This window comes from Monodelphis domestica, chromosome 8 (genome assembly GCF_027887165.1).
Source record: "Monodelphis domestica isolate mMonDom1 chromosome 8, mMonDom1.pri, whole genome shotgun sequence".
Lineage (NCBI taxonomy): Eukaryota > Metazoa > Chordata > Mammalia > Didelphimorphia > Didelphidae > Monodelphis > Monodelphis domestica.
In genome coordinates, this window is record NC_077234.1 from 159856210 (window position 1) to 159869715 (window position 13506).

A 13506-nucleotide genomic window follows, 5' to 3' on the forward strand; every position below is an offset into this window, starting at 1 on the left:
CCAAAGTCATATGATCCATTGTTCCTTTTCCTTCTTCTCTCCCCCCTCCCAGAGCTGACAAGCAATTCAATCTGGGTTTATACATGTATTATCATATAAAACATATTTCTATATTATTCATTTTTGTAAGTGAATGATCTTATAGAACCAAAACCCCAAAACATATACCCAAATAAACAAGTGATAAATCATGTTTTCATCTGCATTTCTACTTCAACAGTTCCTCCTGAAATAACTTCTAATACACTTTTATTTTTTCTACTTAAAAAATGCTCTCTAAGATGATTTTCTTCAGAGAGGTTGGTCAGTAGTGAAGTCCCTTCAAGGCTGTTTAAGCAATGAATGTAATGCAGGAAAGTCATTGTAATTCATTTTATGTAATTGCATTTAAATGTTTAAAAGTTTAGTTAGCATGGATGTAGACTACATCCCAACAAAACTGTTAAATCAAATGAGGGAAGTCTTAAAATTCAGTGTTTCCATTTACCTTTGGTGAGATTCTTCATCATCTCCTATATACTTGATTGCCTACCAAATGTTTCTGTCTGTTTCATTATTTTCAGAAGACTAATAATTATGAATATATAATTATAGTCTACATGAAGATTCTTCTTTGTGAAAAGTATATTGGACATGAAATGCTTAATTCTGATAACCAACTTCTAAATTTAAGTTGAACAATAAGCTAGGCAGTTCTGTCTTGGGTATTCATTCACTTAAGATCCAGACAGAGTAAACATAAAAGAAAAAGAAGGTCATGTATTCACAGACACATGGCAACTGGGAAGGAGAACACAGCTTGCTTTTGTTCCTAACTGATACATAGTAGAATAGGATCATCATAGTCTTCCTTAATTGAAAGCCACCGGTACAGAAGCAGACATCATCTGCTGAAACCTTTTGTAGGCACATTCAATTCTATAGCAAAACATCAGTCTTTCCAGCTCTGAAAGTCAGGGGATTTTCATCATATAGTAGTAGCTCCTTATTGCTATTATCTAAAAACAGGCTCCACACTACTCCAGAGATATGCTTTTGAGGCCAAAAGAAGGAAGGACAATTACTTTGGACACCAAATATCCTTAAATTCTTGGGAATAGTTGCACTTTATCACCTTCCTCCCAGGTGATTGCGGGGTTAAAATGAGGTAGTACATATAAGGAATACAGAAATGTAGTTGTTGGGGGAGGTGGGGGTAAAGATTGTGATCGCTACCAAGTCTTTTTTTTTCCCCTGGGGAATTGGCATAAACTGAAGCTTTAGAAGGGCCATGAAAGAGGTTGAAAGGAATTGCCTCAACACTGTTCCACTCACTTCTTTTGCAGTTTTGCCCAATTAAATGCCTGGGATGATTTTCTTATTTTCACACACCCAGGCTAGAAAACAGAGAAAGGAGGCAAAAGGAACACTGACCTAACTCAAATAAAGGTTTAAACAAAGTCCAAGCTGCAGCAGAGGAGTTCAATTTAAAAGACATATACTTAAACTAAACTCTCTAACTAGCTGGCTAGGTATGTCTGGCAGAGGTTTGAAGTCACAAAAGACTAGTCTTGAGACTATGAAATAAAAGAGCTGAAACTCTAGCAAGTGCTGCTGGAATTCAGAAGTAATACCATAATATGACAGCGAATATCAATACCTACAGAGTCTAGAAGAGAACACAGAACAACAGAGGATTCTAGCTCAGTGGAGAAAGCAGTTTACTGTTACCACAGACCATTAGCAGATCTATAGAGAAGCAAGCAATAACAATGAGTTGAAGGATGCTAGCAGAGATGCTACTTTCAAGAGTGAATTGCCTTAGTTATACAGGTTCTCTAGTCATATGCATTTCCCTGCTATATGTTATCTTTACACATATGCCCTCCATGTATGTTCTTAGCTGCATTCGCTCCTTATACTCACTCTCTTCTCTCACTTAGTAACCTAGGGTAGAGTCTATCCTATATCTACTCTATATTTTGCTCTGCTGCTTAAATTTTTCTTGTTTTGACTAAATTTGTTCTTTGGCTAGTAAAAGAAACATATCAGTTGGAGCTCCAGAGATTTGATTTTGAGAATATACTGGCCCACAATATTCCTCAAACTTGACAAAACTTTTAGGGTGCTGATTATTAAAGGGGTTCTGCATGTTAATATATACTATACCTATAACATGCACACATGTGCATATAATGGCTTTACATGATCTTAAAATGCTATATTGGTGTCAGTTTTTGTTATATGAAGATCCTCCTATATAGTCTGTATGTAGTAGACACAGCAAATGGACAATAATATATTAATTTCCTCTAATATTTTTAGAAAATAATCAATTTAATTAAGCATTTCCTATTATTAATAAGATGTGGGGGCAGTCAGATGGCTCAGTGGATTAAGAGCTAAACCCAGAGCTGGGAGATCCTGGGTTCAAATTTGACCTCAGATACTTCCTAGCTATGTGACCCTGGGCAAGTCACTTAGCCTCCATTGCCTAGCCCTTCCTGATGTTCTTCCTTGGAACCAGTACACACAATATTGACTCTAAGATGGAAGATAGTTTTTTTTAAGATAATTTTCTTTTTTCCCCACAAAAGTCTATATGGGACCTCAAAAGCATTCAGTCTTTTTAAGATATAGTTTAAATTTTATTCTCTTACCAATACTTGCAAATTTGAAGTTGTAAGGAGATAATCCAAGGCAGAAACAGTTATGACTGCCCATTCTGGGTTTCCTTTCTTCCATCCCAGCTCCATCAGTTTTTCCCTAAAGTCTCACGTGGAGTAATTGGTAACATTGCAGCTGACCACCAGGAGTACATTGTTCCCCCAACCTATTCTGATCCAAGTTGAAAAATCTTTCTCCCCAAAATACAGTCAAGACAAAACTGGAATTTTCACTAGGAAACTAATGAAAAGAAAACAAATAAAAAAACATAGGGTTAGATGAGTTTCAAGGGCAGAGATATCATCCTAGCAGCTACAATCTAGCCTTAGATTGTTATCCCGACTAATTCAGGGCACCTGGATTCCTTTTCTTCCAATTCTTTTTCCTCCTCTGAACCCTGTTTGGGGTGAGATAGTAGATGTTACATCAAACTCTTCAGATTCTAGCCAGAGGTATGTTTGAATTGGCACCACTCCCAGGTCTGGTGGGGTCCTCTTCAGCCCCTCCCAAAACCTGCTTCTCAGCTAATCTTTCGAGGTATGGGCCCCCAGGTTGAGAATGGCACTTCTCTCTCTAGCTGGCCTAAAAGATCCCTGCTTTTTTCCCCTTCCAGGTATGCCTATACATAGGCTGTAAATCATGTGCAAGTAACCAATAGATATCAAAGCTATGGGTGAATTAGGGTGTTGTATATTCCAAGCATGTGAAGACTTCCCCTGTGGAATGGGTAGATGAGAACCATTTATTCCAATGGCAATGAAGGACACTGAGACTTTGGAGCAGCCCAATTCCCCTCCTGTCTAGAGGTTCCTGTTGCTCCAGGTTCCTGACAGATCTATCTTTGCCATGACCCTTGTCACTGTTCCTTTCCATTTAGTTGAACTATATTCACTAGTCCGTTGTTTTGACTGGTTTATCCCTTCAGTGTATCGAAATTCTAAGCTATCATTTGGATCTAATCTCACTAGCAGCCATGAGACCTCAAAGGTCTTCCTCTGAAATTTATCTTCACGGCAGCTTTTTCCTACATTCTGCTCTCTCCTCTTCTCAAATAAAAGCAAAGCTTCAAGTTGCCTCTATTTAGAGATTCTCCAATCCTCATCACAAATCACTGATGCTGGAGGATCAATTACCTTCAATACCATTGCTCTCTCATTCCCTCTCATTTCCAACAGCTTGTAGACCAGATCCATAAGAGGATCTAGTTTTCCAAAGAAGATGGACAGGAGGCAACCCTATTCCAAGTCAAAACATGAAGCTCCTGACATTGAGCAGGACACATAAACCTTACACAACAGGGAAGAAGTTAATCACAATTGCAGAGGCTATGCCAGACAATAATATGGCAACCACAGTCTACACTCAGTAACAAGTCATTTCAGTTCAAATGCCTAGTATGGTAAATCATCATGCTGGGAACTGGGAATACAAAGATAAACTACAACCCTGTTTATAAAGAAGCATACAATCTAATAAAAGTAGGGAAATATCACATACACAAGTAAATATAATTCAAGAGGATAAGAAAAGGACAACAGATGAGAACAATTTGTTTCAGTGGCAATGAAGGACACTGAAATAGACAACATGGAGCCCTTAGAGGATGGTTGAAGATGCTCAGGTTCATCTACTGCATCCTGGGCCATCTGTAGTCATCCTGGCTTTTGTCTTGCCATGGGGCTTCATTGACTCTGGAAGAGTGAGTGAGCCTGATGAGTTTGTGCAATTCTGCCTCAATTAAATCCAATTCACTTGCAAGTCAAGATATCGCCTAGTTATGCCATTAGTCCTCTTTGGAAAACAAAACATTAACAATGACAACAACTTAATCTATTCCACTGATTGATATATTTTTAAATTGATAATAATTGGTTATTATCATTACTACTTTCTAGGACAGTGTGAGATTTGATACTGCTAAGTCCCTTCCTTTCCACTTTTAAAAATGCTTTCTTTTGAGTGTTCTTACTATTTGTTCCTCCAAATGAGTTCCATATTTGTTATTCCAGTACTCCAAAATAATACTCTTTAGGTGGAATGGTACTGAATTAATTTAGTGTCATTTTTATCATATTGACATGACCCAACCTTGACCAATTTATGTGTTCTTGTTTAATTCTGCCTTTATTTTTGTAAAGAATATTTCAAAATCATAAAAAGTTGCTATATGGCATTGATAGGTAGACTCCTAAATATTTTATACATTCTATAGATGCTTTGAATAAAATTTCTCTTCCTATGGTTTTTGTTGGCAACATAAGAAAAGACTGGTGGTTTGTGTGGCTTTGTTTTATATCTTACTGCTTTTCTAATGGTTTAAATTGTAGTGGACTCTCTAGGGTTCTCTATGTAGACCATCATACCATCTACAAAAAGGGATATTTTTTCTCTTTGCCTATTATATTATTTTTTAATTTATTTTTCTTGTTTTACTGCTATAGCTATCATTTCTAGCATCAAATCAAATAATACTGATAATGAACATTCTCGATCTATCTTATTCCTTAAACTAGAGAATGTTCCTATGTCTCCTTATTTTCCTGAATTCCTCATTTCTCATGATGAAAAAATATTTCACTATATTCATATACCACCACTTATTCAGTTATTTCCCAATTTGTGGGCATCCACCTTATTTTCAGGTTTGTTTATTTTTGCTGCCTCAAAAAATGCTGCTTTGGCTAGCTGGGAAGGAGGAGTCAAGATGGCAGTGGTAGAGGCAGCGAAAGTTCAGACCTCTGAAAACCCTTCCTTACCAATTACAAACTAAATGCTCTTAGGGGACCAAAAATCAAACCTAATAACAAGACAGAACCAAGGAACCCTCTTACTGGACTCAACTTAAAAGGTATGCCCCCAAAAGCCTGGATTCCAGAACACTTGGGTTTAAGAGGAAGGAAAAAGGAAGGCCTTGGGACTCCTCCCCCACCTAGAGTGCTAAGTCTCCATTGGCAGCTGGATTTTCTGGGTGGGCAAAGGCGCTGGTCTGGAGGGAGTACCTTGCGGGCAAAGCTATGCCAGACTCAGAGCGTCAAACAGGCAGTGGGAAAGCAGTTAGGGAAGAAGTACAGAGCACAGAACGCAGAGTGGGCAGCCTAGTTGCAGCAGTGGAGACACTTCATATTTCTCCCCCCCACCCCCATCTTGAGGTTTTGACCTCAGGGCACATCCAGCTCTGCAACTCAGCTGGGTTTAATCTCATCAAAACTTTCAGAGGACAGGGAAGCTCAAGCTCCAATACTCCTCCCCCACAGACTGCTAGACTTAATCCCATTAAAGCTTATAGAGAACAGGGAAGCTCAAGCTCCAGCACCCCTCCCCCAGAGACTGCGTTGAGAGATTTGCTGACAAAACTCCAGGGGTGAAACTGACAGAAAAGCCCAAACCCACAAAAAAAAAAATGAGAGGAGCAAAAGCACATGCAACTGCAGGGAGTAAAGAAGGGGTAAATATGAGCAAACAACAGAAAAAGAAAAAAGAAATTACAATCAACAGCTTCTATACAGGCAATGAACAAAGAGCAAATGGAACAGAGAAGGATGAAGGAACATCAAGCAAAAACACAGAAACTCTAGCGAATTGGATACAGGCTTTGGAAGAACTCAAAATACAATTCAAAACACAATTAAGAGAGGCTGAAGACAACTGGGAAAAGAACTTAAAAAGTAAGATAAGTCATCTGGAAACAGAAAACAGTGTCTTGAAAGCCAAAATTAATCAGCTTGAAAATGAGGCAAAGGAGATGAAAGATGAGGCAAAGAAGATGAAAGATGAAGCAAAGAAAATGAAAGATGAGGCAGAGAAGATGAAAGATGACCTCCAAAGAAAATCAGACCCAAAAATGCTGCTTTGAATATTGTGTATAAGTAGAACCTTTCTTTTTGATGACTTCCCTGGACTATATTTTCAGTAGTGAGATTGCTGCATCAAAAATTATGAAGAGAGTTTAGTAATTTTTTAATATAATTTCATATGATTCACCAGAATTATTGGACCAGTTCACAGCCCCGCCAAAAGAATATCAGCATGCCTTCCTTGCCCTTTTAACTATTTCTATCTTTTATTAAATTTGCCAGTTTGATATAGAGAAGGAAAAACCCTAATTAGTTTAATTTGTATTTATTTCATTAACAATTTGGAGTTATTAGTAATTATTTACTAATCTTACTGTTTTATGAGACAAAATTCCTTATAATATTACATGATACCACATTGCTTATAACCTTCTACAAGGTTTTAAAGTGAATTTATATTCTAAACTGGTACTGCCCTTGACTACTATAATCCTATTCTTTGAAAGAAAATAAAATGTTTTCTGGCTAAGGCAATTTCTAGGTCTTTTTGGCCAGCTCATTGTAAAAATTGCTTTGTATCAGTTAAAGTACCATAGAACATCAAAATGGCGTATGTTGAAGGGAAAAGACTTGTGCAAAAATATTTATAGCTGCGCTCTTTGTGGTAGCAAAAAATCAGAAAATGGGGGGGAAGTCCCTTGATTGGGGAATGGCTGAACAAATTGTGGTCTCTGATGGTGATGAAACACTATTGTGCTGAAAGGAATGATGAACTGGAGGAGTTCTATACGAACTGGAAAGACATACAAGAATTGATGCAGAGCGAAAGGAGAAGAACCAGGAGAACACTAGGAGTACACAGAGACTGATGAACTGTGGCACAATTGAATGTAATAGACTTTTCTACTAGCAGCAATGCAATGACCCAGGACAATTCAGATGAACTTATGAGAAAGAATACTATCCACATCCAGAGAAATAGCTGTGAGAGCAGAAATGCAGAAGAAAAACAATTGCTCAATCACATGGTTCAATATGGATATGATTAAAATTTTGGTGTTAAAAGGTCACTCTATTGTGAATATGAATAACATGGAAATAGGTTTTGAATAATGATATGTATATAAACCAGTGGTATTGTTTGTCATCTGGGGGCGGGGGGACAGGTAGGGGGGAAATCATGAATCATGCAACCATGGAAATATATTCTGAATAAATAAATTAATTAAAAATTTTAAATATCCCATCTGTCTCTTTGTCCATTCTTTTTTAAATATTTAATAACATTTAAATGGATCAAATTGGAGATGTTTTAGCTGGAGACAAAGTACTATATACAGACACACACACACATACACACATATATATAAGCTAAATTTTGATTAAATGAATAGCATTATACAATTGACTCACCACTCTTTCACCTTTTTCATTTTCATGCTCCTTCCCCAACCAGACAATGCCCTTCCTGAATAATTCTACTATTTTTAAAAGTATCAATAATAACTTATAGAAGCAGTCAACTATATTGAATAATTCCCACTGGGGAAAAGGAGGGTTTCTGTGGTACCTAGATCATGTATATATCAGTAAGTTTTTCTTTTTCACATTAAGAAAGTCATGGATTTTCCTGCCTTTTTCTTATATAATTAGAAGTGTTTGAATGAATCTCATTTTATTTAAAACACACACACACACAAATTCACAAATTGCCTTGGGACTAAGACCAAGTATTAAAAGTTTTATCCCCAAAGCAAATTTTTGGGAGACAGTTATAGCACCTTAATATTTACTCCTTTGAACACTATAATTAAGGAATCTAGATGGTGGCACAGATATACTTCAAATGTTCATATAAAACATCTTATTTAGTTACTTTGTAGATGCTAATGAACTTCTCACCAACTATGGATACTGTAGAGCAAAGCTGTTTGTCTTTCATGTATTTGTTACTTAATATGAGGCCCACACTTCTCAAAATTGGAGCAATTTTTGTTATTTATGCCTCCTGAGGAAAAAGCAAACAGAGCAATCCATCATGAATGATATAGTCCTCTCTACAGGACTATGATGAAAAAGACTATCCACCACCATAGAAGGAATGATAGAGTCTGAATGTAGATTGAAGTAGACCATTTTTCACTTTATTTCCTTCAAGAGTTTTTTTCTTGTATGAGTGATATGTGTCTTCTTTCATAACATGATGAATATGGAAATATGTACTGCATGATAGTTCATGTATAACCTATATCGTATTACCCGCCATCTCTGGGAGGGAGGTGAGGAGGGATAAAGGAACAGAATGTGAATTGTAAAATGTCAGAAAACATTAATAAAAATCACATCTACATGCAATTGGGAAAACTATAGGAAAATAAATCAATTAAAATTAATTATAATATCCTTCCTTTTATTGTGGATTGATATGTATCGAAGGATTATTTCTAGAATTAGTATGGTGATCTGTGGTATATACCTGCGTATACTATCTTCCTAGTATTAGCATGGTATAGTAAGAAAAATCTGGGTCTGAATCCTTTCTTTGATTCTTGCTTGTGTGACCACAAGCAAGTTCTTTAAATTCTCTGAGCTTTCCTTTCCTCATTTCTAAAGAAGTGAAACAATTCTTATAATACCTACTATCTAACGTTGTAGTGAAGAACAAGTGAAATAATGTTTGCAAGATGCTATAAGAATGTTAGTTATCATTATTAATCATTCTGCCTGTATCCCCCTATGACCTATAAAGGAATTTTGGGGGGGTGGGGTACTTCAGATTTATTATTTAATTGCTGAAGGGAACTCCTTTGGTTGTTGACTCCCTCTAGCAATGAAACTTGGCAACTCATCTGTAACTCATAGCCCTGGAGCTTTGCTTGGGGTACCATGAATTTAAGTGGTTTGTACATGGTCAGAGAGCAAGTATTTATTAGAGACAGGATTAGAATATGAAGAGAAAATTTGGGGTAGTGATCATTTAGTCAGGTGGGGACGACGGCACTTCTGGGAAAACTCACAATGGCCACCTAAGTAGAAACCCAAGCGCAGTTCAAATGCATATCAGTTGTTGATAGTAGAGGCACTGGAAAAACTATATTTATAAAACAAAACTTGCCTGGTGAATTTGAGAAGTACGTAGCCATCTTGAGTGTTGAGGTCCAACCTTTTGAGGTCCATACTGAGAGGGATCCTATTAAATTTAAAGCCTAGGATACAGCTGGCCAAGAGAAAGGTGTTTGTCTTAGAGATCATTTTTACATTCAAGCTCAGTGTGCCATTATAATGTTTGCTCTAACATGGAGTTACTTACAAGAATATGCACAACTAGCATAGAGATCTGGTATGAGCATGTGAGAATATTGTTTTGTGGCAACACAGTAGATATTAAGGACAGAAAAGTCAAGGAGAAATCAATTATCTTCCACAGGAAGAAAATCTTCAGTATTTTGCCATTTTGGTCAAAAGTAACCACAACTTTGAGAAGCCTTTCCTTAGTTTTGTGGAAACTTTTTGGAGACCCCAATTTGGAGTTTCTCAGGGACCTGGTATCCTACTATGAGGACTCACAGCTTGCTCAGGCAATGTACTACCTGGCAAAGATTATGACCTGTAAGGGAATGAAGCCAAGTGGCTCAGGTCTAGTTTTAAAGCCAACTGTCTGTGCTATCAGTGGTATAGTGTGTTTGCCAACTTATTATAGAGCTGAGCAGAACATGTGCTTAATCTTTGGGATGCTGAAGGAGATGAATGGGCATTGGAGTGACTATGGCAGTTTAAAAATATAATTCATTTTTGAACCTGCATATTTAACTGTTTTGGACTATAATTACACCCCCTTGAATTTCAAAGATAAGATTATTGCAGTCCCTTCACAATGTTCAGTGATGAATCTTGTTTGTAAGGTCATTCTTATTCCTTTTTTGTTTAGATGAATTTTAAGTTTCTAAAAAAAAAAAAAGAAGTGTGGGGTTGTGTCCTATCCTCCTTGGCATCAATCATAGGCTAAAAAGAATTAGAGCTAGAAGAGACCTCCCAAGACAACAAGTTCAACTTCCTCATTTTATTGATAAGGAAACTGAGTCATTGGTACAGTCACTGGTCCAGATTTATGTAGCTAGTGTCTAAGGCAGAATTTTACTCCAAGTCCAGTACTCTCTCCGGCATGTCCCACTCTCAGTCACTGATCTCTAATATCCTTTCTGGATCTAACATTCCAGATTTCAGAATATACAACTGGAAAAACTTATAACTCCAATCAAATGACAATCGTGAGCATAATCAAAGGATACAGTGTACTTAGAAACCCCAGCTATTGTTATTCAGATATTAGATACTGCAGATGCTCCATCAGTCTGAGAGGGACTTCTTATAAGGTGTGAGCAGGAGGGACAATTGTGCTGCTCACTTTCCTAGTGTACCTCCAGAGTTATTCTCCAAGATAATTATGAAATAAAAGGGCTGTTCAACCCTAGAGCTACTGCAAAAGGGCTCAGCGAGGACACTATGACTAGCTGCCCTCTAGAGGAGCTAAAAGACAGCAAGTAGTACTGAACTGTCCCAAGTGCTCAAGGACGGCAGCCTCCAAACCTGGATAGGAGCTTAAGTCCACTATGGTACCCTATTTCTTAGGTTTCTGGTGACTCAGGGGAATGGCTCTGGGAAGAGTTAGACGTGATCATTTTTCACTTCCTCAGCAATTATGATAGGCTTCAACCCGAACATACTCCCATGGTCCAACCAAACTCACTAGGCTGCTGGGGGTTTTGTTGGTTTGGGGGCACGCTAATATCTGAGAGGAATTATGGGATAGAAGCAGTCCTGAAATCAGGGACACCTCTGACAATAGGGATGGATGACACCAAATAAATTGCTTCTTAGTGCCCCCAGGCATAATTTTAAGACTCTATGTTGTATACCATGATCAACCATAGTTCCAAAGTTCATCAGGAAACATGCTATTCACTTCCAGTTAGAGAAAGAGTTAGACTGATAGTATAGATTTCTTTTCTCTTTCGTGTGTGTGTGTGCACACGTGACTATACATATTTGCAATATGTTTTGTGTTTCTTGCCTTCTCAATGGGCAGGGATGGTTGAAGAAGGAGGGGGTAATTTGGAATTGAAAATAAAATGAAACTGAATTATAATAGAGAGAGTCCAAGTAGTAGACAAGGTGCTGATTTGCATTGAAAGAAAAAGTTTCCTCATGGGGAGCTCCCTACACCAGACTCTGCACACACAAAAAAGACGTGATTAGTGTACAGCAGATTGGAACACTGGGGAATTGATTTCATTTGGCCACTGAGAAGCCAGAGAGCTGTTTGACCATGTCACATTATAATTATGCTGGCTAGATTAGCAACCGAATCAGATGGCCATGCCAAGTTCCTATTGATTGTAAAGTAATCAGACAATATAATGATCCTATACCCTTAAGAACTACCCATAGTGTAGAAATGTAATAATGCTAGCATTATATACATGTAGTACTTCAAGGTTTAAAATCTCATTTGATGCTCACAATAACCCTGGGAGGTAGATCCTATTATCATCCCCATTTTACAGATGAGGAAGAGATAGAAGTCAAGGGTCATAAAAATAATAAATGTTTGAGGTAGGATTTGAATTCAGGCCATCCTAACTCAATGTGTAACACTCTATTTATTGCACCACCTTGGCTGCCAAAAGTAGCTTTCCTTGATCACCTCTGTAGGAAAGTCTCCAGAAAGAAATATTAATGAATAATGAATGAAGCAGAGGGATGCTTTTTTGCTTTGTTTTGTTAGATATAAGAATGAATCATAAATATAGCAAAGGCCCTGCTCTAGAAAATTTTATGATCTATATAAATAATAGAAGATGAAAAACACAGGCAGAAATAAAAAAGAATGGTAAGTAGAGAGGCTTCTCTTATGGGGTTCGTAGGTTGCAGTTAATGGAGAAGGGATTGCCTCCAGTCCAGCACGACTCCTGTGCCCGAGTTCTAGTTGCTGTGTTAGTTTAAGTCTAACATCACAATTTAAAGCTTTCTTTCCTATACTGGCATGTATTGTGTGAATCTTGTTCAATTTAGATCAATTCAACTGAATAAACATTTATGAAGCATCTTAAGTGCTAGGCTTTGAGGAATAGGAAAAAACAAAAAACAATTCAGTCCTTACCTCAAGCAGCCTACAAGGGACATAACATGTACACAAATAAGTTAATCCAAAACAATTCCAAGGAGTATCATAGGGAAGAAGCATTACAAGGTAGTACCTTCCCTGTCGAAGGGATTTCAAGTTGTGAAGATGAGAAGGCAATGTATTCTGTACATGAAGTGCCATGAGAGATCCTGGGGAAGAAGATCAGGACATTGGGGGCCTTTATATCCCCCAAATCAACATATATGACAAATCAAGGTTCATGTTATTGTTTTATTGATTTTCTAGACTTAAGAAAGTGGTAGAGAAAATGTTAATGCAGATTAAGCTTAAAAGTATGTCTTTATGCATTTCCCCATACACCATTTGCCAACATTCCCCAGCATACCCCTGGTTATACTTCTAAAATATATTGAAATCTAAGTGCCTGGACACTGCCTGACTTTTTATAAGTGCAATTTTTAAAAAAGTTTTTTTTTTTAAATTTAAGTATTTTTTCCATGGTTACATGATTCATGTTCTTTCTCTGCCCTTTTTTCTCCCCACTCCCAGAGATGATAAGCAATTCCACTGGCTATGCATGTATGATTACTCAATATCTATTTCCATATTATTCATTTTTGTAATAGAGTTATCTTTTAAAAAACAAAATCCCACATCCTCTACCCATATAAACCAGTGATAAATTGAATGATTTCCTTTTGCATTTCTGTTCCCACAGTTCTTCATCTCAATGTGGATAGCATTCTTTCCCATAAGTCCCTCATGATTGTCCTGGATCATTGCATTGCTATTTTAGTAGCACAGTTGATTACATATGATCGTCCCACAATGTTTCAGTTTCTGTGTATAATTTCTCCTGGTTCTGCTCATTTCACTTCTCATCAGTTTGTGGAGGTTTTTCCAGCTCCTATGGAAATCAAG

The 13506-nt window shown here is 37.3% G+C and overlaps 1 pseudogene; it reads left to right on the plus strand.

The window, feature by feature from the left end:
- Window positions 1–9458: 9458 nt before the first annotated feature.
- LOC100618175 (GTP-binding nuclear protein Ran-like) lies at window positions 9459–10225 on the plus strand (annotated as a pseudogene).
- Window positions 10226–13506: the final 3281 nt, after the last annotated feature.